The sequence below is a fragment of the Heteronotia binoei genome, chromosome 12 (assembly GCF_032191835.1).
Source record: "Heteronotia binoei isolate CCM8104 ecotype False Entrance Well chromosome 12, APGP_CSIRO_Hbin_v1, whole genome shotgun sequence".
NCBI lineage: Eukaryota > Metazoa > Chordata > Lepidosauria > Squamata > Gekkonidae > Heteronotia > Heteronotia binoei.
This window is the reverse complement of record NC_083234.1, coordinates 26,500,521-26,527,809: the sequence shown is the minus strand read 5'-3', so window position 1 is coordinate 26,527,809 and position 27,289 is coordinate 26,500,521. Positions and strand designations below refer to the sequence as shown.

Below are 27,289 nucleotides of genomic sequence, written 5' to 3'. Positions count from 1 at the left end.
GGCGGTATTCTTAAAACCCAGTCGCGAAACACATTATTTAGCGTCGTGTGAACGAGCCCGGAAACCCTCCGGTCTCGCGGGGAGGGGGAAAGAGAGATTTTGGCGAACGTCGCGCTGCCGGCCCCCCCCCCACTCGGGGCGGGCGAGAGGCCCCCTTGGCGCTCCCCTCGCCGTCTCCTCCCCCTCGGCTCCCGCCCCTTCCCTGATTTGCCCGCCGCCGCTCCCCCAGCAGCGCCAGACGCGCCAGCTGACCCGGGGCTGCCTTTGGGGAAAGCGCCTTTTTGCGCAAGCGTGGCCGAGGCAGGGGCGGACCGCCTTCCTCCCCGCAGCCCCGTCCCCACCACGCTCCTCGCCGCCGCCGCCGCCGGCCCCGGAGAACTTCGGCGAGCGAGCGGTGCTCCGCTTCCTCCTCGCCTCGGCGGCCTGGGAAGGGAAGGGAAGGGGCGGGCGGAGAGGAGCGAGCTCCTCGCCTTCGCAGTCTGGCGCAGCCCCCCGAGTTGGGATTCCGGAGCTTCTCGACAGACGGCCAGGCGGCGGCGGGCAGCCCCTTCCCGAGAGAGACCCCGATGGTGGGCTGAGCGCGGGTGAGTGGCAGCTCGCTTGAGCCCCTGGATTGGGATGCGGGTCTTGGGGAAGGGGCTTTTGCATCGCCCCGAGCTCTCGCCATGCGGGCGGTGCAGCTGGCCGGCTTCTGCCCAGACGCGGGGTCTTAAGTTTCTTGCAAGCGGCTGCAGAACGGGGCTGTGTGCCTGTGTGTGGGGCGGGGGAAGGGGAACCCCCGATTCCGCCCCGGGAGGGGGGGGGGTTCCTCTGAGCTGGGGAAAAAAAAAGGGGAAGCCGATTTCGAGGCTGCTAAAGGCACTGGCTGCCCTCCCTCCCTCCCTCCGGCCCGGCTCTCCTCTCCTCTCTCCAAAAGCACCAGTTTGTTGCAGCCTGTTGGGTCTGCAAATATGCTGGGACTTGCAGCTCCGGCTTCCTTCGGCCCGCGTGCCTTTTCGCAGCTTTCCTTAGGGATGGATCTGGAGGTATGGGGGGAGGGGAGAGAGAGAGGAGCTCCGGTTCTTTGGATGCTGGCTTGTGGGGCGATGAGGCTTCTTGCCTCCCAGGGCAGAAACAAGCAACAGCCCAACTCGGCAGCGGACAGAACCCTTCAGGCTCGCCGCGGGTTCACACCTGAGAAAAAGCCGGTAGAAGCATCTCTTTTGGGGTGCCTGCTTTTTCTACCCAGAGCAGGGCTTTCGGACCAGGACGAAGCAAGGTTGTCTTGGGCGGTTTAGAAGGCAGGCGGCGGCTGTGGCACGCATTTGGGAGAGATCCGATTTGTTGACACCTGCGTTTGCAAGAAAAGGGGCGTGCGGCTGAAATCCTGTAACAATAAAAAGCAGCGTTTAGGGGCACCACCAACTGGTTGCTTTTATTTAGTTAGATTTATATGCCACAAAAACTGCTTGAGGCAGCGCACGACCCGGAACGGTGAAAATTAAAACCCAAAGACTTTTAAGAAGCCAAGCAGTAGAGCCCACACAGCTCAGTGGCATAGAACCCATGCATAGAGCTCTTAGCTAGTATAACAAGTTGCAAAGTACATGCGAAGATGTAAAGGATCCAACTGGAGTGTTTTCTGTGTGTGTGGAAACTCCATTCAAAGCCTGTGCAAATAATGAATGTTCTAACCTGGTGGTGCCTAGTAATTTTCTGTAGGAAAGGCGGCAGGCATAGTATTCTACAGATGGGGAGCCACCACAGAGAAGGCCCCGTCTCTAGTTGCTACCTGTCTCGCCGCTGCAGGAGCAAAGAGCAGGGTGTGGGATGAAGCTTTTAACTAGTGAGCATTTAGGGGCTAGCATGGGGTTTGGTCTTTGTGGAAGGAAAGGATGGGCTGTGGCTCAGTGTTAGGGCATCTGCTTGACATAAAGAAGGTCCCAGGTTCAGTCCTTTGCATCTCCAACTAAAAGGCTCAAGGTAGGAGGAGGTGTGACCGACCTCAGCCTGAGACCCTGGAGAGCCGCTGCCAGTCTTAGGCAAGACTGCCGTTGATGGCCTAATTCAGTATAGGAGAATAAACCCACAGGATCACAGTGTGTGATAAAGAGTTGCTACTGTTGTGTTTTTTGTAGCAGTTGTCTGCTTCAGTATAAGGCAGATTCATGTGTTCAAGTCTGTGCAGTCTTTCCTAATTTCTGTATCCTATCCTTTCTCCCAGGTGTTCGGTGTGACATACATGGTTCTCCCCTCCTCCATTTTATTCTCACAGTTGCCCTGAAAGATAGGTTAGGCTGAGAAAGACAGAACGAATGACTTAAGACCACCCAATGGGCTTCATGTCTGGGTGGAGTTCTGAGTCCAGATCTCCTTCCCCATTTTTTGTCTAACACTCTAGCCACTAGAGCACACACTCTCTCATGTGTCTTTATCATTATCTGTAGAGCTGTCCAGAAAACATGGCATCTGCCAGACGGCTTCCTTGATCCCCCTGTGTCTCCACTGAAGCTTTCAAAGGGGGTTGGCTTCTGGTAGTTTAGAGGGGCCGATAACTGGATGGGTTCTGATACTCAGCTGGGGGTCAACATGCATCACCACTGTTCTAAGGAGATAGGTGGTGGTGGAAGGTGCCGTCAGGTCACAGATGACTTATAAGATGACTTTTGGGGACCTTGTAGGGCTTTCAAGGCAAGAGACGTTCAGAGGTGGTTGGCCACTTCCTACTCTGGTTCACCACCTTGGTATTCCTTGGAGGTCAAATACTAGCCAGGGCTGACCCTGCTTAGCTTTCGAGAGTTCTCCAGGTCAGTGCAAGATGGTAGAACCCAGAAGCTTTCCCTTCACCTAGAGCTTCTAGGCCGGGTCATCTACTGCTCATCAGCTAGAGTGGTGATTCCTAACCTTGGGCCTGCAGAGCATGTGTAAGGGACCCAGAAGTCCACATGAGCCCTCAGCATTGTAATTTTGATCTTTTTTGTCATGTGTTTTCTCAGTCTCCCTGACCTGGATGACCCAGGCTAGCCGAATTTCAGAAACTAAGTGTGGTCAGCCCTGGTTAGTACTTGGATGGTAGACCACCAAGGAAGGCCTGGGTCGTTGTACAGAGGCAGGCAGTGACAAACCACCTCTGATAGATCCAGGCGGGCAACCGTGTTGGTCTGAAGCAGTAGAACAAAGCAAGAGTCAAGTTGCACCTTTAAGACTGACAACGTTTTATTCGGAATGTAAGCTTTCGTGTGCTAGAAGCGCACTTCATCAGACAAAAGTCTGATTCCATACTTTTGTCTGATGAAGTGTGCTTCTAGCATACGAAAGCTTACATTCTGAATAAAACTTTGTTGGTCTTTGTTGGTCTTAAAGGTGCAAATCACCTCTGAATTGCATTGGCCTTGAAAACCCTATGGGGTTGCTGTAAATTGGGTGTGAGTTGATGCCACATTACACGTGTTTAGTTTTCTCAATTAATAGATAGTACTACTGTTGTCATGTGCAGGGGTGTGTATGTGCAGTGTTTCTTTTTTAATGTCAAAAAGGGGTCCCAACACTTGGAAAGGTTCAGGACTATTGAGCTAGACTGTCCTGCTTATGTGTTCTTCATTAGGCATTTAGCAATGTAGAGTGCTTTACCTACTATCCTCTGTGAGGTTTTGCTAGTTTTTACTGGACATTCCATCCCAGCTCCTGGGAAATACTTCCAGCTTGGTTTTCTTTTACCTTTTTCTGTTTCTCTCCTCCCTACCCCTGTCCTGAATTTTCTAGCCCACAAGGCTCACTCTGAAATCATACATGTTTGCTGGTATGCTTGCAGCTGGTATGCTTGCAGCTGGTATGCTTGCAGCTTTTGCACATTCATTTTCACATGGCAGAACTTCCAATATTGCCATAGTGGAAAAGTTTTGACTCTTGGGGGGAGCACATTTTGGTCCAACTTTTTTTTTTTTTTGAGACTATTTACACACATTTTTCATTTTAGTTCTGCACCAAGTCTGTACGCAATCCCAGGAAGTGTGTTTTTTATTATTGTCATTTTCATGTGCACTTACTCTCAGCGAAGGAGATTGGTGCCTGCGAAGTAAATCCAAAAAGCCTCGGGCATAAAGTGGACATTAATGTGATTGTCCCTCGTTTTGAAGGTGGTATGTAGGAAACCTGCTGGATCACGTCCACATTGCTGGGTGCTCCTTGATCCACACAGATTATACTGACCACTCCCGTAATTCCTTCTGAGTACCCCTCTTTCTGATCCTTGGGACTGACAATTGCTGACCCTTGTTTCTGCAGCATTTATATCCCCTCATCAAGGAGGGTGAAGGGTGTGTCTCTGTGCTGCTAACTGAAACGAAGTAAAGATTGCATTATCTATTTGTGCACACAAAGAGGGCAATATGGAGATATATACGGGGCTTTGTGTCACCACTCTGCATCTTCTCATGGGGAAAGATGGAGATTATAAAAGTTATTAGTAAAATGGAGTTAATAGACACATGAAGCTATCTTAGACCATTGATCTCTCAAGCGTGGTATTACCTACTCGGGCTGGCAGTGGCTCAACCAGAGGCACAAGGCAGAGGCCTTTCACATCACCTCCTATCTGATCCTTTTTACTGAGGGTGCTGGGGATCGGTGGTGGAGCATTTGCTTTGCTCACAGAAGGTCCCAGGAACTTTCAGGTTTTTTTTTTTTTAAAAAGTCATTTAGCAAGTATTGTGAAAGCTCTCTACCTGAGACCTTGGAGAGCTGCTGCTGCCGGTCAGAGCAGACCATCCTGACCCTGAGTGAGTTTGAGTGGCCAGAGTCTGTCTCAGTATGAGACAGCTTTATGGCTTCAAATAACTGAGCACCTCAACCCAAGAGAGTGGTGTGGCCTTGTAAATGGATAGGGCCAGAGCTTTTGCTTTTTTTGTAGCAGGAACTCCTTTCTATATTAGGCCACAGACCCCTGATGTAGCTAATCCTCCAAGCACTTACAAGGCTCTTATTATAAGGAACTGGAGATAGGAACCCTGAGGTTACATACAAATTAGCAAAATTTGGCTGGCTTGCCACAATTTTTCCACTATTAGGAAAACTCTAATAGTTCAGTCAGGAAATGGCTAAACACCTTTGCCAATCTGTATGCTGTAACTGCCATGTTTTGTTGTGTTTGTAGTTTTATAATTTATAGTTTATGCCTTTTATGTATGATTTTATGGTCAGTCAGTTTTAATTTTGTATAATTTTACTGCTTTAAATGCTGGTTTAGGCAGTGAATAAACTATTTATGAAGGGAAGAAACAAAGAGGTCTAGACAGGGTTTTTAGTTTATCCTTGGTTTTACATCTTTAGTGTCAGTGTCTTAAAGTCTGTATTCGTATTTTATGTATATTTTAGGTGGTATCATATTTTAGTATTGTATAATAATTATTGTATATTCATACCACCCTTTATTGGTTATGAATTGGACTTTTATGAATTGTTTGCTGGTCTGTGACCGTTATAAATAAAACAATAAAAAATAGGGAACTGGAGGACTGGCTACATCAGGAGTGTGTGGCCTACTATGCAAAGGAGTTCCTGCTATAAAAAAAGCCCTAGGTAGGGCAGCGATTGTGGGCCTCTGATCTGAGCTGTTCAGCCTTTAAAACGTTGGTGTCTTTTCACCTCTTCTCTTGAGACCATTCTCAAGATGGCTGTACTGCAGTTAATTTTAGTAATAGCTGCCTGGAAGTTCACGAATGAACAGTGGCGCAGTTCAGTGGTAATGGCTCTGCATGCAGAAGGGCCACGGTTCAGTACCTGGTTAAATAAAAGCTTCTGGGTGGTAGGGCCAGGAAAGATCTCTACTTATGCTCCTGGAGAGCCACTAACGGTGGGAATGGTGGTGGAGGAAAGTCCTGTTGAGTCACCGCCTACTTATGGTGACCCTGTCGGGTTTTCAAGGCAAGAGACGTTCAGAAGTGGTTTGCCATTGCCTGCCTCTGTGTCAAGACCCTGGTCTTCCTTGGTGGTCTCCCATCCAATCACTAACCAGGGCTGACTCTGCTTAGCTTCTGAGATCTGGCTAGCATGTCAGAGCTACTCAGTAGGAGTAGGGGGTTGGACTAGATGACCCTAGAGGTCCCTTCCAACTCTATGATTCTATGACTCTACAAGATAGCTTCATGTGTTATAGGTAGCTCAGACATGCTGACGGAGAGCAGCAGAGGCCTGTGGAGTTTATTGAAATGTTCCATGTTTTCTTCTTCCATAGCATCCGGTTTCTGATGGCTGCAGCATGTGCAGCTAGATACATGTGCCCTCATAAAGGCCAGAGGAAATCCAGAAATGATAGGCGTTTGATACAACTTTTAGCTTACGAAAGGCATTGTGAGGACAGGGCATTCATAGCTGTCTGAGGACCCACTCTTGTGACAGGATAACTCTCTTGAACTTGCTTCTGATCTGTTTATTTGCTCAAGGGATTCATTGGAAGTCAAAGGAAATTCAGAGCCATTAACTGCTGGAAAGATTTGGAATTACTGGAAGATAAGGAGTGGAGAGGGTGAACAATGTGACACATGGTATTAGGGAACCAGTCCACTGAAGAGGGTTGAGTGTTGATCCAGAGAGTTATCAGTTTTGAGGAGTACTGGATGACCTTGGGCTAGTCTGGATTTCTGAACTTGACCTCCCACACGAAGTGGTTGTGAGTTTAAAATTTGTGTGTGTGTGTGTGGGGGGGCAGACTGTGTGTGCCACCCTGGATTTCTTGGAGACAGGGCAAAATAAAATGTGCTAATTTGGACTTACTGAAGTTGAGTGCATTTTACAGAAGTTCCCCTTCTGTCAGAGAGGAAGGTTCCAGAGAACAGACTGCTCTTCTAACTATAGGGTCCATCTTGTTCCCAGTGCCAAGTTTCCAGCTGTTATTATTTAATTTTATTTATGTAATTCATATGTATCCTGCCTTTCTTCTTAATTGGGACCCAAAGTGGCTGACATTCTCTCTTCCATTTTTGTTCTCAACAAAAATTTTGTTGTTCTCAACAAAAAAAATTCTGAAGTAGGTTAGGTTGAGAGCATGTGACAGGGCTAAGGTCATCCAGTGAGTCTTCCTAGCCCAAGTGAGGATTTGAACCCGGGTCTTCTAGATACTGGCATGACACTCTTAATCAATGCATCAACACTGGCTCTTGTATGTACTATTTATGAGAGTATAGCTGTTAATTAGAGCCACTTTGGTGTTGAGGTCAGAGGGTCAGATTAGAATCTGGAAAGTTCAAACCCAAATCTCTATTCTGTTGTGAAGCACTCTGGGTGAACTTGGTCAGCTGCTCTGTCTGCATAACCCAACCTTACAGGGCTGTTGGGAGGCTAAAATGCAGAAAAAGAGTTACATTGCTCTGGGCTCAGAGGAAAGGGATGGCAAAAGTGTATAGTTCTCTCTCACTGATATTTGTAATAGCTGTTAGTCATGATGGTTAAATAGGAACTCTTTGTTCAGAGGCAAGGTGAATTATCTGCATTGCATTCTTAACCTCTTTACAGTCTTGGTCAGCGGGGTGGGGGGGCATCTGGCTGACCCTCATGGGGAAAAGAATGCCACATCGGATGGGTATTTCTTCTTCGGATCCAGCAGGGCTGCTCTTGGGTTACAGCAGGGGTGGCCCAACTTGCTTAACAGAAGAGCCACACAGAATAAACGACAGATGTTTGAGAGCCACAAGACATGAACGTCAGATGTTTGAGAACTGCAAGTCAGGAAACAAAGAAGGCAAATAGATTGGGGGGGGGGAGGAAGGAGACGTGGAAAGAAAGCAACTTTAACTTTAAATGCATTCTCCAAGCTGCTGGCTGGCTTGACTCGGAGAAGTGATTTAAAGAGAGAAATGCCTTCTCCAAGCTGGCCAATGGGGGTGGTGGGGGCTTCGAGGGCCACATGATAGGTGTGAAAGAGCCATATGTGGCTCCCGAGCCACAGTTTGGCCACCCCTGGGTTACAGTGCCATGAAGATGCTGATTCCTTAGCTGTGTCTTAGGCATTTAAGTTCTTATTTTAGATTGTTGTTGTTTTTTAATAATAAGATAAGATATTGGATTTATATCCTGCCCTATATTCTGAATCTGAGTCTCAGATTTGGTCACAATCTACTTTACCTTCCCTCCCCCCTCCCCCACACACAACAGACACCATGTGAAGTAGATGGGGCTGAGAGAATTCTTACAGCAGCTGCCCTTTCAAGAACAACTCCTACAAGAGCTATGACTGACCCAAGACCATTCCAGCAGCTGCAAGTGGAGGAGTGAAGAATCAAACCCGGATCTCCCAGATAAGAGTCTGTGCACTTATCCACTACACCAAACTGGTTCTCATGATGAATAATTGTTAAAAATAAAATAATAAGGTAGGTTGGATCCTGCAGAAAATCTCTCCCTCCCCCATGGCTACAGCTCAAAATGTGCTCCTGGGGGTCAGGGGATCCCCCAGTAACAGCAGCGGGTGGGGGGAGAGTAGGAGGTCTTCTGTGCGATGGGGGAACTCACCCCTTCCATCAAAGGCAATTTTCTTTATTTCTATTTTTAAACTTGAAATGTTTATTATAAAACAACATAATCAATTTACATACAGAACCTAAAAATAATTAAACTTAAATTAATAAACAGTAAAGTATAAGAGTTCATTTTTGCTTAGAGATATCAATATAAAATAAAATCTAGGTATTTGTTAGGCATTTTACACTTCTTTAAGTAATTATTATTAACGTAATCAAAAAAAGTAAACCATTTTCCTATGAAGGCTTCAGTATAAGGAATAGTTGTTCTGCACAAAGCACAGTTGTTTTGGGAGAACTCAGTTGTTTTGGGAAAACTCATGTCTCCAGGAGGAAGGAACTGCAGGATGTTTCCACCCAAGATAACAACTTTGGAATCTTTAATTTAGAGCCTGTAAAGGCTTTGGGGTTGGGTCACACCGAACGAGAGGTCCAGGGTGAGTGAAAACAGCACCATTAAGCCAGGAGTGCACTGCGAGCCTTTAGTGGAATTATATAACAAACCCTATTCATTTATGTTTCAAATACCTATGCCTGGTGAAGGACCTGTGGCCTCTAAAGCTTGCATGGAGTACATGAAGCTTGATGATATTCCTTATATTATGTCAGACCACTGGTCTTTCAGGGTCAGGATTGATTACTTTGACTGGCGGCGGCAGCTCTCCAGGGTCTTAGGTGAAGGTCCTTCTAATCACCTCCTGCCTGATCCTTTCAGCTGGAGGTTCTGGGGATTGAAATTGGGACCTGCTGCATGTAAAGAGATGCTCTACCACCAAGCCATTGCCCATTTGCCACTGTTGTTGTTCAGATGTCTACATCCAACCTGTGTCTTTTGCATCCTAAGTAACCCCCTGCATCACTTTGCTGCACTTACATATCTCAGTGCTATTGGCTGTAACTGAATTTGGCTTCCATTGGACTGAATGCATTTGTTTGTGGGCATGCATCTGCATCTTTTTGCTAGGCTGTCTCCTGTATATGGTGCCAGCGCTGATGGTTGCAAGCCCTTTTTTGACATTCGCTTGGATCCACACTAGCATTTCCGTGAAAGAAGAAGAGTAGACTTTTATACCCCACTTTTCTCTATCCTAAGGAGTCTCAGAGCAGCTTACAATTGCCTTCTCTTCCTCTCCACACAACAGGCATCTTGTGAGGTAGGTGAGGGCTGAGAGAGCTCTCAGAGAACTGTGACTGGCCCAAGGTCACCCAGCAGGCTTCCTATGGAGAAAGGGGAGGAATCAAACCCAGTTCTTCATAATAGTCTGCTGTGCTTAACCACTACACCACCCTTCTTCTAAGTCCTTATGCCTGCAGAGTCCCCCCTACCCCCCCACAGAATCCTAAACTTCTCCCTGGAACCTTTCTCTGAGTGGGGGAGGTGTCCGGTTTCTCCCTTCAGAACATGATTTTGGGAGGGTGTTTCAGGATCCCACAAATAGTTGCTGCTATGGTTCTTGTGAGGATAAAATGGAACAGAGAGAATGGCATAAACTGCTTTGGATCCCCCACTGGTTAGAAAGGAAGCAAATAAAAGATAAGTAGTGTCACTTCTGATTGCTGCTGTTGGGGTTGAGCTTTGAATGTTTATTTGCATAAAAGCTCCCTGCAAATTAGGGTGGATTTGATTTAAATCAAATCAGTTTAAATCACAATTTAAATCTCTAGTCCATAAAACGAGATTTAAATAATGATTTTCTGCATAAAGACTTAGTCTTGCTGGTATGATCTTAATATTTACAACCAGATTAAGGTTTCATTTTTAGAACAATAACTTTTCTGATTAGTTTTACAGTTATCAAAGATTTCAGGTTTTCACGGCTGGTAACATCATTAGGGTTTGTAGAATCTTTCGGGATCAAGTGCCGTGTTCTACTGGAGAAAGTTTTGGAAGGAAAACGTTCTCCAGTAGAACACGGCACTTGATCCCGAAAGATTCTACAAACCCTAATGAGTTTTACAGTTATTTATAAAAAATTACTGATTTGGTTATACACTGTAAATATTCCCAAACTGGGTCTCTTTTGCAGCCTTCTGCCATTATAGGTTTTCCTCCTCTAGGGAGAGAATCAGAGCTTTTAATTATTTTTTTTAGCAGGAATGCACAGGAACACAGTTCTGGCCGACTTGGTGTCAGGGTGTGTGGCCTAATATGCAAATGAGCTCCTGCTGGAAAAAGCCCTGGGGAGAATAATATGATAAACCTCAGGGCATACACACAGAGATCCCAAGATTTGTGGAGTAGTCTGTTCAAAAGGTTTCACTTTTCATTTTTACTGCTTGACCCTCGTGCAGATCTTTTCCACTCCAAACAATCTTCTGTTCATTGAACTTCTTGAAATTTGGCATTTAAGAGGTAAGGGGTTGAATCTGTGTACACAGATTTGCAGAGGGACAAATGGGATTAAGGTCTTTTTAATGTATTTTTGCTATGTATTTCTGCAAACACAAATTCGGTTTTGAGAACTGCAATACCAAGCGTCTGTGATAATATTTTCTAGCTGGAAAAAATTGCTCCAAATAATCTTGCAGAAACCTCTTGGAGAGCATGTGAATGGATTAATGGAATTCATTTACCAATTTTTTTTAGACATTTCATGAATATACAGCCTTATGCTACCGAATTAAAAACTAATCCATATTTCATGATGAATAACCTTTGGACTATAACGTATCTTAAAAGACTATCTTTAGATAGGTTTTTTTTTCCTCAAAAGGTGTTCTATTTTTTTTTAAATTGATTTAAATAAAAATAATTGATTTTTATCCACCTTGCTGCAAATAAAAAAACAGCCCAGAGATCAAAAACAATGTAAAGCTTTTTGCCTTGCAGTGCTAAGTTTTTGTTTGTGGGGAGCTCTTCACATCAGGAAGCTTTTGAAACTTCATCCTCCACCAACAGTCTTTCTGCCACCTCCTCCTCTTGTGCAAGTGAACCAGGTTTGTCCCAGACTTCCAAGGTGCATTAAAATAATCATTTCAGGCTTGAGAGAAGGAGCAACATCTACCCAGAAGATTGACTGTTTGGTGTAGTGGTTAAGTGTGCAGACTCTTGTTGTCTGGGAGAACTGGGTTTGATTCCCCACTCCTCCACTTGCACCTGCTGGAATGGTCTTGGGTCAGCCATAGCTCTTGTAGGAATTGTCCTTGAAAGGGCAGCTGCTGTGAGAGCCCTCTCAGCCCACCCACCTCACAGGGTGTCTGTTGTGGGGGAGGAAGATAAAAGAGATTGTGAGCCGCTCTGAGACTGAGATTTAGGGTGGAGGGCGGAATATAAATTCAATGTCATCGCCATCATCTTCTGGGCATTAGAATAAGCATGACATAATGCTGAGGAGGTCGTTAGAGCGGCATCACTTCAGACTGCAGTCGGGCAATTATATTTATAGTTATGACTCTGAGATGCAGGCAGCTCATAACACAGAGTGATTAAGCTGCAGCCTGTTTGCCTCCCGTGTGAAGTATGTCCTCACTTTAGGTTACGTCACTGAATTGCCCGCTCTGCATCTCTGGGCCGGGGTTGGATCTTGGAGCTAGTTTTTGATGCCAGCCACAGGGTGCTGGGGCCTCTGAGCATGTGTGGAGTGCATCTTTTCCTCCACCAGTCCAGGGGATGCATAGCCCAGGCAAGCTGGTGCTTGTAGCAGTAATGGCTGATTTGCTCCGTTTCTCCTTCGGTTGAGAGATGGGAAAACTCCTTTTTGAATGCATTTGAATGCATGAAGCTGCCTTATACTGATTCAGAGCACCACCAAGATCAATATTGCCTACTCAGACTGGCATCCGCTCTCCAGGATCTCAGGCAGAAGTCTTTCACTTCACGCAATCTTTGTTACTGGAAATGCTGAGGATTGTACCTGGGACCTTCTGCGTGCCAAGCTACAGAATTACAAAAGCTTTAAAGCACACAGCCCTACCTGTGACCAAGGAATGGTCTGCCCAAATTACAGGCAAGAGGCGGGGGGTGCGCATGTGGCTCAGTGGAAGCTTGGCACGCAGAAGGTCCCAGGTACAATCCTCAGCATTTCCAGTAACAAAGATTGCGTGAAGTGAAAGACTTCTGCCTGAGATCCTGGAGAGCGGATGCCAGTCTGAGTAGGCAATATTGATCTTGGTGGACCCAGTGCTCTGAATCAGTATAAGGTTGCCTTGCTACAGAATTACAAAAGCTTTAAAGCACACAGCCCTACCTGTGACCAAGGAATGGTCTGCCCAAATTACAGGCAAGAGGCGGGGGGTGCGCATGTGGCTCAGTGGTAGCAAGGCAACCAGCATTCTGCAGCAAGTAAAGCATGATGGTGACGTTGGAGCAGGCCTGGGAGGCCTGCCTGGGCTTATATCCCACTTAGCTGTGGTGCTAGCTGGATGTCCTCAGGCCAGTCCTTTTCTCTTGGGTCGTTTTCGCACTTAGCGTTTGCTCCCCTTATTCCGCGGCGCAATTATGTCCGGATCATTTTTCTCGTTTTCCCACTAGTGACTCTTTGCGGAGTCGCCTTCCCTGAAGCCCCAGCTCAAATCGTTTTCCCACTGGCATCGACTTGAGTTCGATGCCCTGTCAATCATTTTTTTTTTAAGCGCAAGTCTGGTTGCGTAATGACGTACTAACGTAACATCGAGCTGTTCCCTCCCCTTCTTTTCGTGGACAAACCGCATCGCGTGTGCTGCTGCTGCTTATGGATTGGCTGCAGCTGTAGAATCCTCCACAGCCCTTTATGTATTAACAGAAGCATTCACAGTGGAGAATCCTAGCACTAGATTCCCCCCCCCCAAATTCTGAAGCACTAGATTCCCCCCCCCCAAATTTCCTCCGCTCTCTTTCCCCTCCCCGGCTGGCGCTTGCAACGGGGACCTGACTGATTCCTGCTGCCAGAGCTCCCCCCCCCCCGCCCCATTCTCTCCTTCCCCTTCTGTGGCGCGTGTGAAGAGCTCGCTCGCGTCTATTTTCTAACCGAGCGGAATGTAGCCAGGGAGAAGAATGCAGGACTCCAACTTCCCATTTTATACATGGCGATTTTGTGCAGGTCCAGAAATCCTGGTGGCACAGCTGAGGGAGGCATTCCCTTTTTAAAACACACACACATGAACGCTTTGGCCCGCACCGGCACTAGATTCCCCCCCCCCAACAATGGTCGTTTTCGCATTATCGAGATAACGCAACAGCGAAATAACGCAACTAAAGTCAATAATAATAATAAAAAATTCTAACGAAACCAATTGAAGTGGCAATTGAGGCTATTCCAGGAGGGTTTTTTTTTTCTATTTGTTAATTTCGAAATATCGCTATTACGCAAAACTGTGACGTTTAAAAAAAAAATGGCCGTGCCGGCACTTTGGGGAAGCGCCGCAAAAGGCTGATGATTGGCCAAGGGGGTGGATGGGGTGGGAGGACGGAAAGGGAGAGGGTGCCGCCCACACAGCAGTCGATCCGGCGTGGATGGATTTCCCACAGAAAACTCCGCGGAGTGGATCCGGAGGTTTTCAAAAACTCCGGAAGGAGGTGGATCTAGATACTCCGGCGTGAAACCCCTGCAGCGCCGGAGCAAACCGCAGCGCCGGAGCAACAGGTGGGAAAACCAGGAAAAGATCCGGAGGTAAATGGGGTGCTACGCCGGAGTAAACGCTAGTGCGAAAACGGCCTTGGTTGAACCTACTTTGCGGGATTATTGTGAAGATGCAAGGCAGGAGGGGAGAATCAGAGATGTTGCTTGGAGCAGGCTAAATGTTACGGAAGAGGACTGAGTTTTGTGGCCTGAAGACATTTATGCAAAGTGAAGCATGTTTGCATGGAGTTCTGTACCTTTTAAAAAATTTATTCTGCTGCTCATGGGGATTGTAATGGGAGCACAGAAAGGCCCCATCCAGTCCCTGGAAGTCTTGATGAATCTTTTGTACTTTCATACCAGTGGTTTGTCTACCTCACTGCTGCCTACTTTGACTGGCGGTGCCCTTCCAAGGTCTTCCTGGCCCTCTGAGATGCTATACTGGGCAGTGGCCAGGCAGCCACCTGGGACCTCCTGTATGCAAACCAGAGCCGTAACCGGCATCTTAATTGTGATGTGCAGAATTTTCATACTGCTCAACCTCAGTCAAAAGACACAATAGCTTTTGATGCAGGCTGTTCCTGGAGCAATTTTTCTGGTTTCTGAGGTTCACCCGCTATATGCCCACGTACTTCCAAGCATCCTTTCTAAAATGTAAAGACAACAAAAATTTGACTTTTTGAATAAAAGAGAGAGCTGAATGTTTAAACAGCATATCATTCTGTGACCTTTTAAATGCCTCCTCAGAATTAAAGGAAGCGCAGTGTCCTAGCTATGGAAGAGTTTTAATTTGTTTTATTATGCCATGTCTGTTTTGCATGGGTTTTATAATGCTGCTCTACAGTCAAGAAGGGAAGGACTTTGATTCTAAAATGAAATACTCAGAACTGCTAGTCTGTCCCCCCCTCCAAAGAACATTTGGTTATTTAAAAATGTTCTTATGTTTGGATAAGTATATTCAAGCACCGCAGAGACCCAACAAGGTTTTTAGGTATAAGCTTTTAAGAGTCAAAACTCCCTTCATCGGATGTGAGTAGGAATGGAGGTCTGAGTCTTTTTATCCCAGTCAGAAGGAGGGAGGGGTGTTGTAAAGAAGGCACCCAGGGTTAAAAGGGACAATGCATATTGTAGTCAGCATGATTAGAGCATACGGGCGGAAAATCACCATCTGCAGTGAGATGAGAATCCTATAATGTCTCTATTCAGCTGGGGTGTGGGTGGTGTGTGTGTGTTCTGTTGTTCTGAACATGTGAATGGTGTGAAGGAATTAGGATTGCTAGGCTGAAATTGGAAAATATCTGGGGACTTTGGAGGTGGAGCTGGGAGACCTTGGGGGTGAAGCCAGGAGACTTTCCCATTCCCTAAAATAAATAAAGATACAGCACTGCAGTTTCCCTGAATAGTCTTCATTTCCTTGTCCCCCGACAGCTAAACTTTCACTAAATGAAAGTGAACACATACACTCTCATAAAGCAGCCAAAATGATCACAGTTAGCAAGCACACACTTTTGTGATCTCACTGGGGCAATTTACTCACATTGCTGAATACAACTTTCTGTATTTCAGCCAGCTTCTTCAGACTAATAGGAAAATGAAAGAACAGCCTAGGGAGTGGAGTTTTCCTCCAAATAAGCAGAGGAAGGTAGTTCTGTCTGCTCACCTCCCTCCCCCCTGCAGCTTTCCTGCTGAAATTTAAAGGCACACACACATTCAGAAACAAACAGTTGCCAGCCTCTTCTAAAGGCACATGGTGGCTATTGGGGCTGGGCTTCCCCCCTCTGGCCAGCTGGCTGGTGGTGGGGAGGAGCCTGAAAAACCAGGGGATTCCCCACCCAGATCTGAGGACTGTCAAACCTAGAACGAACTCAAGTTTGGCAGTCTTATGCTTGTATGTCTCTTAAAGCCTTGCTCAGATGTGCCATTGCATCCATTGAACTCTCGCCAGCAAAATATGTAAGACCTAATTGCTCTCAGCCAAATTTGTGAATGATCTCTGGAAATATCGTATGATAGGAATTGGGATTGAATGATGTGAAAGTGATCAGCAGCCATTCATTCATACTCTGAAGCAGGGGTGGAATTCTAGCAGGAGCTTCTTTGCATATTAGGCCACACACCCCTGATGTAGCCGATCTTCCAAGAGCTTATAAGTCTCTTTTTTGTAAGCTCTTGGAGGATTGGCTACATCAGGAGGGTGTGGCCTAATATGCAAAGGAGCTCCTGCTAGAATTCCACCCCTGCTCCGAAGGCATTGCTTAATCCTGCTTCCCAGCAAAAGGTAGATTTAAATTTAAATTATTTTAGATGTTTTCTTTCCAAGGCAGACCCGAGGAAGCTTACAACATTGTTCTCCCTCCCTCTGTTTTATCCTCAGGACAACAACCCTGTGTGCTGGAACAGACTGAGAGAGCGTGCCTGGCCCAAGGTTACCCAGTGACCTTCCATGTCAGAATGAGGTTCTGGCCCTGTGCCTCCCAAATCTTAATCTGATGCTTTAGCTACTACTACATCCAGCTCTCTGTGTGTATCATCCCTTGCGTGCAGAGAGCCCAAACAGTTCGCCAGTGTTATAAGACTAGGTTTTTTTAATGCATTATCAGTACTGCCTCACCAGAGGGATGGTACCCCTCTCTTCTCCCTTCTCCGCTTATCTCTTCACCCCAGAGGTTCTGCTGACGTACTACCTCTCCTCAGCTGTTTCCCCACCCTGCCCCATATTTGCTGTCTTACCCTGTGTTTGGAACACACTGGCAGAAGTACCCTAACTCTTTGTCTCCTCTCCTCCTGGCTCGCTAAATGGCAGAATCAATTCTGGAGCCACCTGCTGAGTCCTTAAGTCTCCACAAAGCCAATTCAAGGTTTGTTCCTGCTCTGCCTTTTACTGAACTAGTGAAATGTCAGTGGCTGTGTATGGAGAGCGCCCATGGATTACAGGGCTGCCTGGGGGATGTGTGTGTCATGCGTCTCTGCTGGGTCCTCTAGGGCTGTTGAACATCAGAGTAGTGAGAGCGATTACGGTATACTACATAGCAAAAGTGCCCCTGAATTTACCGCCTGTTTGCCATTGGAGTGAATGGCAAGCCTTTACCAACATGGGAGCATGAACTTCACCGAGGTGGGAATTAAACCTGCCTGTTGTCCGCCTTCCTGTGAGCCAAGAATCTGGGGCAGGTCCCCAGCCTCTGCCGATTTTGTTCCAGTGTGCAGCCTATTTGCTTTGCCCCTTAAAGCTCAGCAGGGAACCACTTAAAGGAGAATCTTTACATTGCCTCTCTGCCCACCCCCCCCCCCTGTCTGTTCCTTGGTCACACCCTGGTGGGACAGCACATTTCGAATATGTAGGCCACGTCAACACCGAACAAGGATTTAGAGACAGAGATCCCTCTCTCAAGATATAGCTGCATTTCCTCATGCTAATCCCTGACTAACCTGCCCTCTTAATTTCTTTCCCTCCTCCTAGGGCTGTCTCCCCCTCCCCCAAGCCTTTTATAAATGGCTGGCCGGCACACAGCAGTGAAGCAGGTCAGTCTTCTCCTGGCATGGAAGTAAAATGATTGAGGAGAAGTGTTCTCTCTCTCTCAGCTTAGTTTCTGCATTTCAGCCCACCATTCACAGCACTGGATGATTTGTGTTGCTATTTGGTGTAGTGGCTAAATGTGCAGACTCTTATCTGGAAGAACTGGGTTTGATTCTCCACTCCTCCACTTGCAGCTGCTGGAATGGCCTTGGGTCAGCCATAGCTCTGGCAGAGCTGTCCTTGAAAGGGCAGCTTCTGGGAGAGCTCTCTCAGCTCCACCCACCTCACAGGGTGTCTGTTGTGGGTAAAGGTAAAGGAGATTGTAAAATGCTCTGAGATTCAGAGTGAAGGGCAGGGTATAAATCTACAGTCTTCTTCTTCTGTTCGCATCCCCTGTTCGGCGGAACATTGAGCTTGCCATGCTGTTCACTGGTCCAACCCAACGTGAAAATTCCTTCTCGAAACCGAACACAGAAAAACCTGTTCGGCCTGAGAAAGCATCTTTTTTTGTTGTCAGTTTGTTGGACTCTGAAATTGATGTCCTTGGGAGGAATGCTGGAATTCCAGTATTTGAAAACAATCTTTGAGTTGCTTTGTTTAGTCTGGAAAGGGAGAATCTTGTCCACTATCCAATGTGACCTTTATATTAGTGGGATAGTGTCCAGCAGTGGGATAGTTTGTTTGTTTTTTTGGAAAAAAATCATACCTTATGGCACAAAAGGAGCTCTCAAGGTGATTTATAAACTATCCATGCAATAGAACTGGTATAAAACAGCATGAGTAATTAAAGCTGATAACAAACTTTGAGAGCCAGTTTGGTGTCGTGTTTTAAGTGTCCGGACTCTTATCTGGGAGAACTGGACTTGATTTCCCACTCTTCCACTTGCAGCTGCTCTGGCAGAGGTTGTCCTTGAAAGGGCAGCTGCTGTGAGAGCCCTCTCAGCCCCACCTACCTCACAGGGTGTCTGTTGTGGGGGAGGAGATAAAGGATGGTTTTGGACAAACAGCCCTCTCCCATACAAAGTTGCCTTATCCTGTGTCAGACCATTGGTGTGGCTGGCCTGGCATTGCTACCCTACCTGGCAGGATTTCTCCAGAGAAGTTGTTCCTTAAGGTCCTTGAAGTGGTGATGCCCAGTATTGAACCTGTGACCTTCTGCAGGCAAAGTGGCTGCTCTACCACTGAGACACATCCCTCCTTCAGGAACTGCTAGGCCTATAACAGCCAGGATACCATGGATCTGGAAATGGCTGCTCTGTGATTTATATAGACTTTGAGTATTAAGGAAAAACACAATGTAATTACTGCTAGTGTTAATGCCAGATACTGCCCATAGCTGATTGCATGGAGGAAATTGACTTAATTGTGTAAATAGTCTGTGGCAGATGTTTGGCAAACTTTCCCATGATTTAAAAACCCTGCAGAACTGAGTTTCTCCTCTCTGGTTTGGTGACTTTTTTAAAAAAGAAAAGAAAATGCACTTTGATCCAAGTTCTATTTATATTTCTTTCCTCTTTGTTCTGTGAAACTTGTGCATGGCAAGTTCAAAGTGCAAATTGTTATTATGTAAAATATGAATCTAAGTCAAGTGTGGGGACCTTTCATAACAACATCATGTCTGAAGAAGTTGGGCTCTAGTCCATGTAAACTTATGCTGGGCTGACATTTTGTTGGTCTGAAAGGTGCCACTAGACTCCAGTTTATTTCCGCTGCCACCACAGAGCGCTCGTGTGGATGGGCAGTTGCTGTTCTTATCCATTTGCAGGGCAGCACCTTCAGAAGCATAGCAGGAGAGGTGTGGCCTCAAGAGGGAAAATGGCTACCTTTGTTTGGTTTGAAATGAGTCCAGGGGTCATTGAATTCAAATGAGCCAATGAAATGCAGAGATGATTATATTTGCTTGTTTCAGTGATGCGAATTCTGGGCTCATTTGTGGTAAAACAAGAACAGCCATTTTCTTGTGGAGGCTACATGGATTGCCAGTCATGACTGTTAAGGAGACTGCCTGTCTTGGGTCCTATTGGGTTGCAGGTACCATGTTAAGTTTACACAAATAACAGCTATTCAACTATTCATTTATGCATTTTTTAATTTATAGTTCACATTTCCCACTGAGAGTCAAAGTGCGTTATGCATTTAAAAACAATGCAAGTAAGTACAGCATAACCATCTGTGGAATAAAACTGGATTGCAGAATTAGAGAACGATGTGATACATACCAGAAGTGGTGAAACAAAGGTGACTTGCAAAGTTAGAGAACTAGCCAATAAAACTATGTACTTATGGAGGTGTTAAACCCTTTTGTTATGATGGCCAGATCTGATGTAAATGAGACCTTGTTGGGCCGGGCCATGTGTGTCATAAAATGTATAGCCAGATAGTGGATATGTAAACTTTATAAAGGACACAGACAAATACAATTTTTTTTTTTAAAAAAAACCCTTAAACCATGCTTAAAAGATTAGCACTCTTGCAAGATTTTTGTTTATTTAACAGTTTCTGATAACTGACACGGCTTGCTCTGAATTATAGCATCAAAATCCGGAGACAGTGTCTGTAATGTAGCAATCTCGAGTAGGCTGTTCAAGTGTGTATCTAAATTGCAAACCCACTTTTGATTTATCGACATTCATTAAAGAAATCTCACTGTCAATGCTTTTAGCCTAAGACCCAAGGGAAAGCATGAAATGGTTGAGCAGTGCAAGCTTTTGTACATAAGTTGCTTTGTGTGCTGGTCAGCCAATGGAGAAAATAGGAGCTTTGTTCTGTAGCTTGATTGAACAAGCCTGGCAAAGCAAGCTCTTTGCAAAACGAAGTGAGTGAGGAAAGAAGCAGATGACAGTGAGTTACTCATGGGCCTGATAGGAGCCCTCTGGGGGCTGGATCTGGCCCTCAGGCTGCAGGTTTGACACTCCTGGTGTAATATATATATATATGTGAAACAATGACAATTGCCTAACATTTCTTGATGAAAGATTTATGTAGCTGCTTAACATATATAAAGGGCCTGGAGAAAGGAAGTGTATTCAGATTCCGGTTTCTCTGTTTCAAAGGCTTTTAGGGGCATGCCATAAAAACAAAACACCCCTACCCCACAATGTTTACTTCCCGAAAGACAACTTTTCACATATTGATCTCAGTTCATTTCATGTAGTGCTCCCATTTTGACTCCAGGAACCCCCAAAACAACTGACAGTCTAAAATGAAAGAAGTACACTCATGTTAAATCAAGAAAATGCTTCTTAAAAATCTTGCTCCCCAGATATTAAAACCTGCAAGGTCTGAAATGTTGCCATAGAAGTCCCATTGGAAAACTGATGAAGAGAGAACTCAGGCATTTCATGAGCCCGGCTAGCCCAGATCCCTCTGATTCTGCTTTTTAGAATCATAGAGTTGGAAGGGTCATCTAGTCCAACCTCCTGCACAATGCAGGACATTCACAAATGCCTCCCCCCACCTTCAGTGACCCCTGCTCCAAGCCCAGAAGATGGAGGGTGGGAACCCTCTCCAGGATCCCTGGCCAAACTGGCCTGAAGAAAATTGCTGCCTGACCCCAAAGTGGCAAACAGGATTTCCCTGGATATGTAAGAAGGTACCACGAGAACTAAGTACTGATGCAACCCTTCCTGCTCTCCTTCTCATGATCTGCCTAATTCACAGAATGAGCATTGCTGTCAGATGGCCATCTAGCCTCTGTTTTTAAAGGAGAGCCACTGAGGAACCACTCTTAACTGTTGGGAAGCTCTTCGTTATGTTTAATTAAAAACTCTTTTGATTTAAGTTTAACCCACTTGTTCTTGTCTGACCTTCTGGGGCAACAGAAAACAACTCTGCACCTTCCTGCTATATGACAGCCCTTCAAGTACGTGAAGATGTTGATCATATCACCTCTCAGTTATCTCCTCTGAAGGCTAAACATACTCAGCTCCTTCAACCTTTCCTTGTAGGACTTGGTCTCCAGACCCCTCACCATCTTTGCTGCCCTCCTCTAGACACGTTCCAGCTTGTCTGTATCTTTCTTTAATTGTGGTGCCCAAAATTGAACACAGTTCAGTGTGAAGTCTAACCAGAGCAGAGCAAAACGATGCTATCACTTCACGTGATTTGGACACTATACTACTGTTGATACAGCCCAAAATTGTATTTGCCTTTTTTGCTTTCACATTACACTGCTGACTCATGTTCCACTAAGACCCCTAAATCCTTTTTGCACAAACTGCCACCAAGACTAGTCTCTCCCATCCTATAATTATGCATTTGATTTTTCCTACCTAAATGCAGAACTTTACTTTTATCCCTGTTATGGTCTGGGAGATAATAGAAATCATTTTAAAAAACGCCTCTACTTTGTTTACCAAAAATTGACCAAAGCTTCTCCCCAGACTCTGTCTTCTGTTGACAGCGAGATGCTCTCCTTTTATCCCTGCAGCTGACCTTTCTCTTCAACTTGACTTCAGAAATGAGCCGACATTAATGTTTTACCCGTGGGTCTGTAGCTTACAGTGACAGCGAAAAACAAATTGCATGGGAACTCATAGCCTTCCCTGTGATGGGGTCTGGCTTTCTAGGATCTTGCTCCAGCCCTCTGAGATTAGCCTTGGTATGATGAAGTCAAGCTCTAAAGGGGTTTTTGAGCTGTTTGCAAAAGGACTGTGTCCATCAGTTTAGATGTGGTGGAGCTGATTATGGTTGCTTGAAGGTGAGGGAATAGGGTTCTGTATAAATTCAAGCTGAGAACAGACCATGAATTGGTGATGGGGTGGTTATGACTTGCACATAGAAAGCCCCAGTTCAGTCTGGGGTACATCTGATTAAAAGGTTCCAAGTATTTGAAAAGGGGTTTGAGTTGCATCATTGATGTTGGGTAATCCTGATAAGGCATTGGCACACATATTGCAGGAGAAAAGTTATCTCATTGAGAAACCTCTGATAAGTTTCAGTGGAACCCTAGGGTTTCCTGGAAGACAGTTACAAAACCACAACTTTTACTATAATCTGTGCTGACTTTATCCTTGTGTTGCCCGGAGGTCAGAAATAAGAACATAACTTTTTCCAAAGAAAGATTTTCTAGGGGAAGGGAAACTCCAAATAGTGGGGAACTAATGATAGAATCTACATCATACCGGCTTAAACTATAAGTACACTGTACATTTGCACTGCCAAATGTTGTTAAAGTGATTGCCCCTGCTGCAGTTGTGGTCCCAGCTATCATCTGGATCTCTTGGTGGCTTTGATCCATCTCATGCCTGTCCTTCTCTTGATTTGTAAGGTTGACATTGAGGCAGCCGTAGGATTAAGGAAGGCCTCTCCCTGAGACCTGCAAAGCAGCTGTTAATCAGAAGAGCTTTGTGTATTGCTGATGGGTGAGTGGCTTGTTTCGGTATTGGGCAGTTCCTCACATCTATTGTCCTGATTTCTGTGCCCCACTGTTGAAATTGTACTGCCTGGCTATTCTTTTAATATCACCCCACCCCCCAATTGCTTTCCCTTTCCACATACTGTCTACTGCAAAATTTGTAACACACTGACCAGTTTAAAACTTGATAAATGTTGTAAGTATCAATGTGTCCAAATGGTATTCATCTTTCCTTTGGGGGTGGTTCCACCCTACTGATGCGGAACTCTGTGCAGATTTCTTGACCCTCCTTGTTTCTTGACTTAGACTGAGGTGTGACTTAGAAGACCTTCAGATGGGCAGCCATGTCGGTCTGAAGCAGTAGAACAAAGTTCGAGTCCAGTGGCACCTTTAAGACCAACAAAGTTTTATTCGAGGTATAACCTTTTGTGTGCATGCACACTTATACCCAGAATAAAACTTTGTTGGTCTTAAAAGGTGCCACTGGACTCAAATTTTGTTCTAGAAGACTTTCAGCATTGCTACATGTTGAGGGAGAAAGTCTGTCTCACTGAGAAACCCCTGATAAGTACAGTTGTCATCTGCCTGGAGGGGACCCCTTTAATGGGGGTTAAATAGCCTTGAACATCTTCGGCTGCCCATTTCCACACATGAAGCCTTTATTGATGAATTTATTTATTTCATTAATACCTTGCTTTTCTATCCAATGGGGACCCAAAGCTGCTTACATCGTTTTCATCTTCTCTAGTATATCCTCACAACAGCCCTGTGAGATAGGCTAGGTTGAGAGAGAGTGTCTGGCCCATAACCTTCCATAACAGAGTGGCGATTTGAATCTGGGTCTCCTAAATCCTAGTTCAGCACTCAGACAACCACACCACGTTGGCTATTAAAAGAACTGCCTTGCCAGTAAGTTTCTGTGGAACCCTAAGATTCTCTGGAAGACAGAACAGCTTATGTAACATCATCTGCATTGCCAGATGTTCTCTGGAACTGGGCAGGTGAAAGCTTTTCTTTTAAGATTTCATTCTGGGGCTTTGATCTGCTAGCCGGAATGGGCAGGAAGGTGTTTGCCCTCTGATCTGTGAAGCAAACCTAGCTTCAAACTAGAATGATGTTTACATGTTAAAAAGTAAATTAGGTGGACAAGAGCATCACCATCCAATGCATTTCTCTTTTAGCTGTATTGACATACTCAAATAGGGATATTGGCTGTTTATCTCATTACATAAACTAAACCCATCTTCCACTATATTTTAATGTAATTTTCTTCTAATGGCAAACTATATGTATGTTACATGTTAAAAGGTAAATTAGTTGGATGGGAAAAACTTCTGACAAAGGAATGCCCTTGTTTTGGTACAGGTTTATAACAATGGAGTGATTAACAGACATTCTCACATTTTGACACATTACCGTTTTATTGATTTCTCACGCTCATGCTACCCAGATCAAAGGTTTGCTCAATTTGCTAATTTTGCTATTCTGTCATTGGATCTTAAATTTGTACCATTTTGCATTCTAAACCACTGCCTATCAGCTGTATGTAGCTTCTCACTGTACCTGATCCCTCGTCGGATGAAGTGTGCTTAGAGCACACGAAAGCTTACATCCTGAATAAAATTTTGTTGGTCTTAAAGGTGCAACTTGACTCCTTCTTTGTTCTACTGCTTCAGACCAACACGGCTGCCTACTTGGATCTGTCTAGCAGCATAGAGGCTCTGCTCCCACCCTGCTTTAACTGTAGATTTTTCCAAACAGGAACAAAAATGCTCTGCAGTCAGGTTGACACAACTGCCTTCAAAAACTGCCTTTTCTTTCATAATAGTTGCTGTTAATTTGCTTTATCGTTTGCTTTTGATTAAAAGAAATGGGTGCACTTCCTCAGTCCTGGTGTTCCAGGATAAAAGCCAAAGAGAAGCGGTACATCATTTCTAAAGGATTGCTTAACATTTCTGAAAGAATAAATCACTATAAAAATGATTAGGGTTTGTAGAATCTTTTGGGCTCAAGTGTCGTGTTCTACTGGAGAAAGTTTTCCTTCCAGACGTTTCGTTCTCAGCTGCGGAGAACATCCTCAGTGGCGTTGCAGCCGGAGCAGGCACTCTGACCTTCTTGGCTGCTGTGCATTGAGTGGGGCCAGGGCTGCTGGAGAGCTGCTATTTCTCGGCTGGAGGGGGTGTGGTGAAAGGGCAATTGGTTTGTGGATGTGCCCATTGTTTGGTGGGGCTTCCTGGAAGGGTAGTGATAAGGAAACTGGCTGTTGAATGTGACCACTGTTCTGTGTTAATTGCTGGGAGGGCTGGAAGGGGTGTGAAGATAAGGAAGATGGTTGTTGACTGTGCTGATTGTTCTGTGTAGTGTGCTGGTTGTTCTGTGACTTTCTGCAATTTATAGTCTGTAGGGTGTTTTGCAGAGCTGGGTACGAAGATTGGTGGATGAAAATGCCTTCTTCCTTTCTGTTAAAATTGTGCTGGTGTTTGTAAATCTTAATAGCTTCTCTGTTCAGGCGCGTTTTGCAGTAAGATACTTGTTTTTGTAATTAGCATCGACATCGTACCTGTTGACGAAAGTTTTTTTCCCTTATTTTAATAGGTAATACTTTAAAAATACATAATGAATATGGGACCAGTCAGTTGACAAAATTCTTTTTGACTAATTCAATGGCTAGCCTGTTTCCTTTCCTTTTTTCATAGTTCTGCTTGAGGAAAAGATCTGAAAAGGTACAATTCTTAGTGCGGTCATTAAACAGCCAACTTTCTTCAGAGGAAGCCATAATTGTTAAACTGCAGCAAAACCAATAAAGATTTGTAGTGTAATCTTGTGTCTGCTGATTTCTTGCTATTGATCAAAAAGTCCTCCAAAAAGGCAAAAGCTCCAGCTTTTACGTAGCTACCTCTGCTGTGTTTAAAGAATGATAGATGCTTCCTGTTCTGTCTCTTTGGGCCATGGACCGAACAGCTGTTGCTTCACGGAATTGTGGAGAGGTTGTGTGTTTCCATGGAATTAGAGAAAAGCCAGGGAATTTGAGACTGGCTGCAGAAACTGATGCTCTGAGACATCCAGTTTTTTTGCTATAGGACACTTCCTATAGTAAAAAAGCTGGGTGTCTCAGAGGAGCACCAGTTTCTGCGGTCTAACTGGTATGGGTACTGCCCATTGGGAACTCAGTTTTAATTTGAAACGATCAAGCGTATGTATGTATGTCTTTGGTCTTCTCTCATCAGGTAAGTTACCATCTCATAAATTCAAAGTGAAAAAAGAAAAACCAACATGAAGAAACTGTCTAATTGAGGAGTCCCCAACATGGCACCCGAGGACATCTTTTTTGGTGCCTGCCAAGTGTTTTTAAGAAGCGGGTGGGACAAGGTAGGGTTTTGATTGACTATTGGAGGTTTGATTGCACAGATTTTTAAAAAATACATTACTTTGGCAGCAGCTGCACAAGAGTTGGTGCTGTGTTGCTGAAGATAAGCTGTGGCAACTATTTTGTGGCTGACTGCAGCTCCTGCGGCAGCCATTTTGTTGTTGTACCCACCATGCTGGGTCAAAATTCCAAATGCGCCTGCAGGGTCAAACAGGTCAGGACTGCTGCTCTAATCTCAAGCACGGCCGATTAAACACTCCTAAATTCCAATAAAATTAAAATGGTTTTGTTTTGTTTGCTTAAAATAAATTTACACTCCCCTCTCCCAATTTTAAATTTTTAAAGCGGACCCGTGGCAGAGTGGTAAAGCAGCAGTACTGTGGTCTGAACTCTGCTCATGACCTGAGTTCGATTCCAGCAGACGCTGGATTCAGGTAGCCAGCCCAAGGCTGACTCAGCCTTCCATCCTTCCGAGGTCGGTAAAATGAGTACCCAGCTTGCTGGGGGGAAAGTGTAAAAGACTGGGGAAGGCAATGCAAACCACCCCGTAAAAAAAAGTCTGCCGTGAAAACGTTGTGAAAGCAACGTCACCCCAGAGTCGGAAATGACTGGTGCTTGCGCAGGGGACCTTTTGTTTCCTTTCCTCCCAATTTCAAAGAGCCCTGTGGCGCAGAGTGTTAAAGCTGCAGTACTGCAGTCCTAAGCTGTGCTCACAACTTGAGTTTGATCCCCAGCGGAAGCTGGGTTTTCAGGTAGCTGACTTGAGGTTGACTTAGCCTTCCATCCTTCCAAGGTTGGTAAAATGAGTCCCGAGCTTGCTGGGGGGAAAGCATAGATGACAGGGGAAGGCAATGGCAAATCACCCTGTAAAAAGTCTGCTGTGAAAACATTGTGAAAGCAACATTACCCCAGAGTCGGAAACTACTGCTGCTTGCAGAGGGGACCTTTCCTTTCCTCCCAGTTTCCCCTGTTGTACTTCAGCCCCCCCCCCCAAAAAAGAAAAAAAAAATCAAGACATTT

The 27,289-nt window shown here is 45.3% G+C and overlaps 1 long non-coding RNA gene across 1 annotated transcript in view; it reads left to right on the top strand.

The window, feature by feature from the left end:
• Positions 1 to 236: 236 nt before the first annotated feature.
• LOC132580086 (uncharacterized) overlaps positions 237 to 27,289 on the top strand; it is a 137,773-nt gene continuing 110,720 nt past the window's right edge. Inside the window, exon 1 of the long non-coding RNA XR_009556029.1 lies at positions 237 to 584. This is a non-coding gene — a long non-coding RNA (uncharacterized LOC132580086). The remainder of the gene's footprint in view (positions 585 to 27,289) is intronic.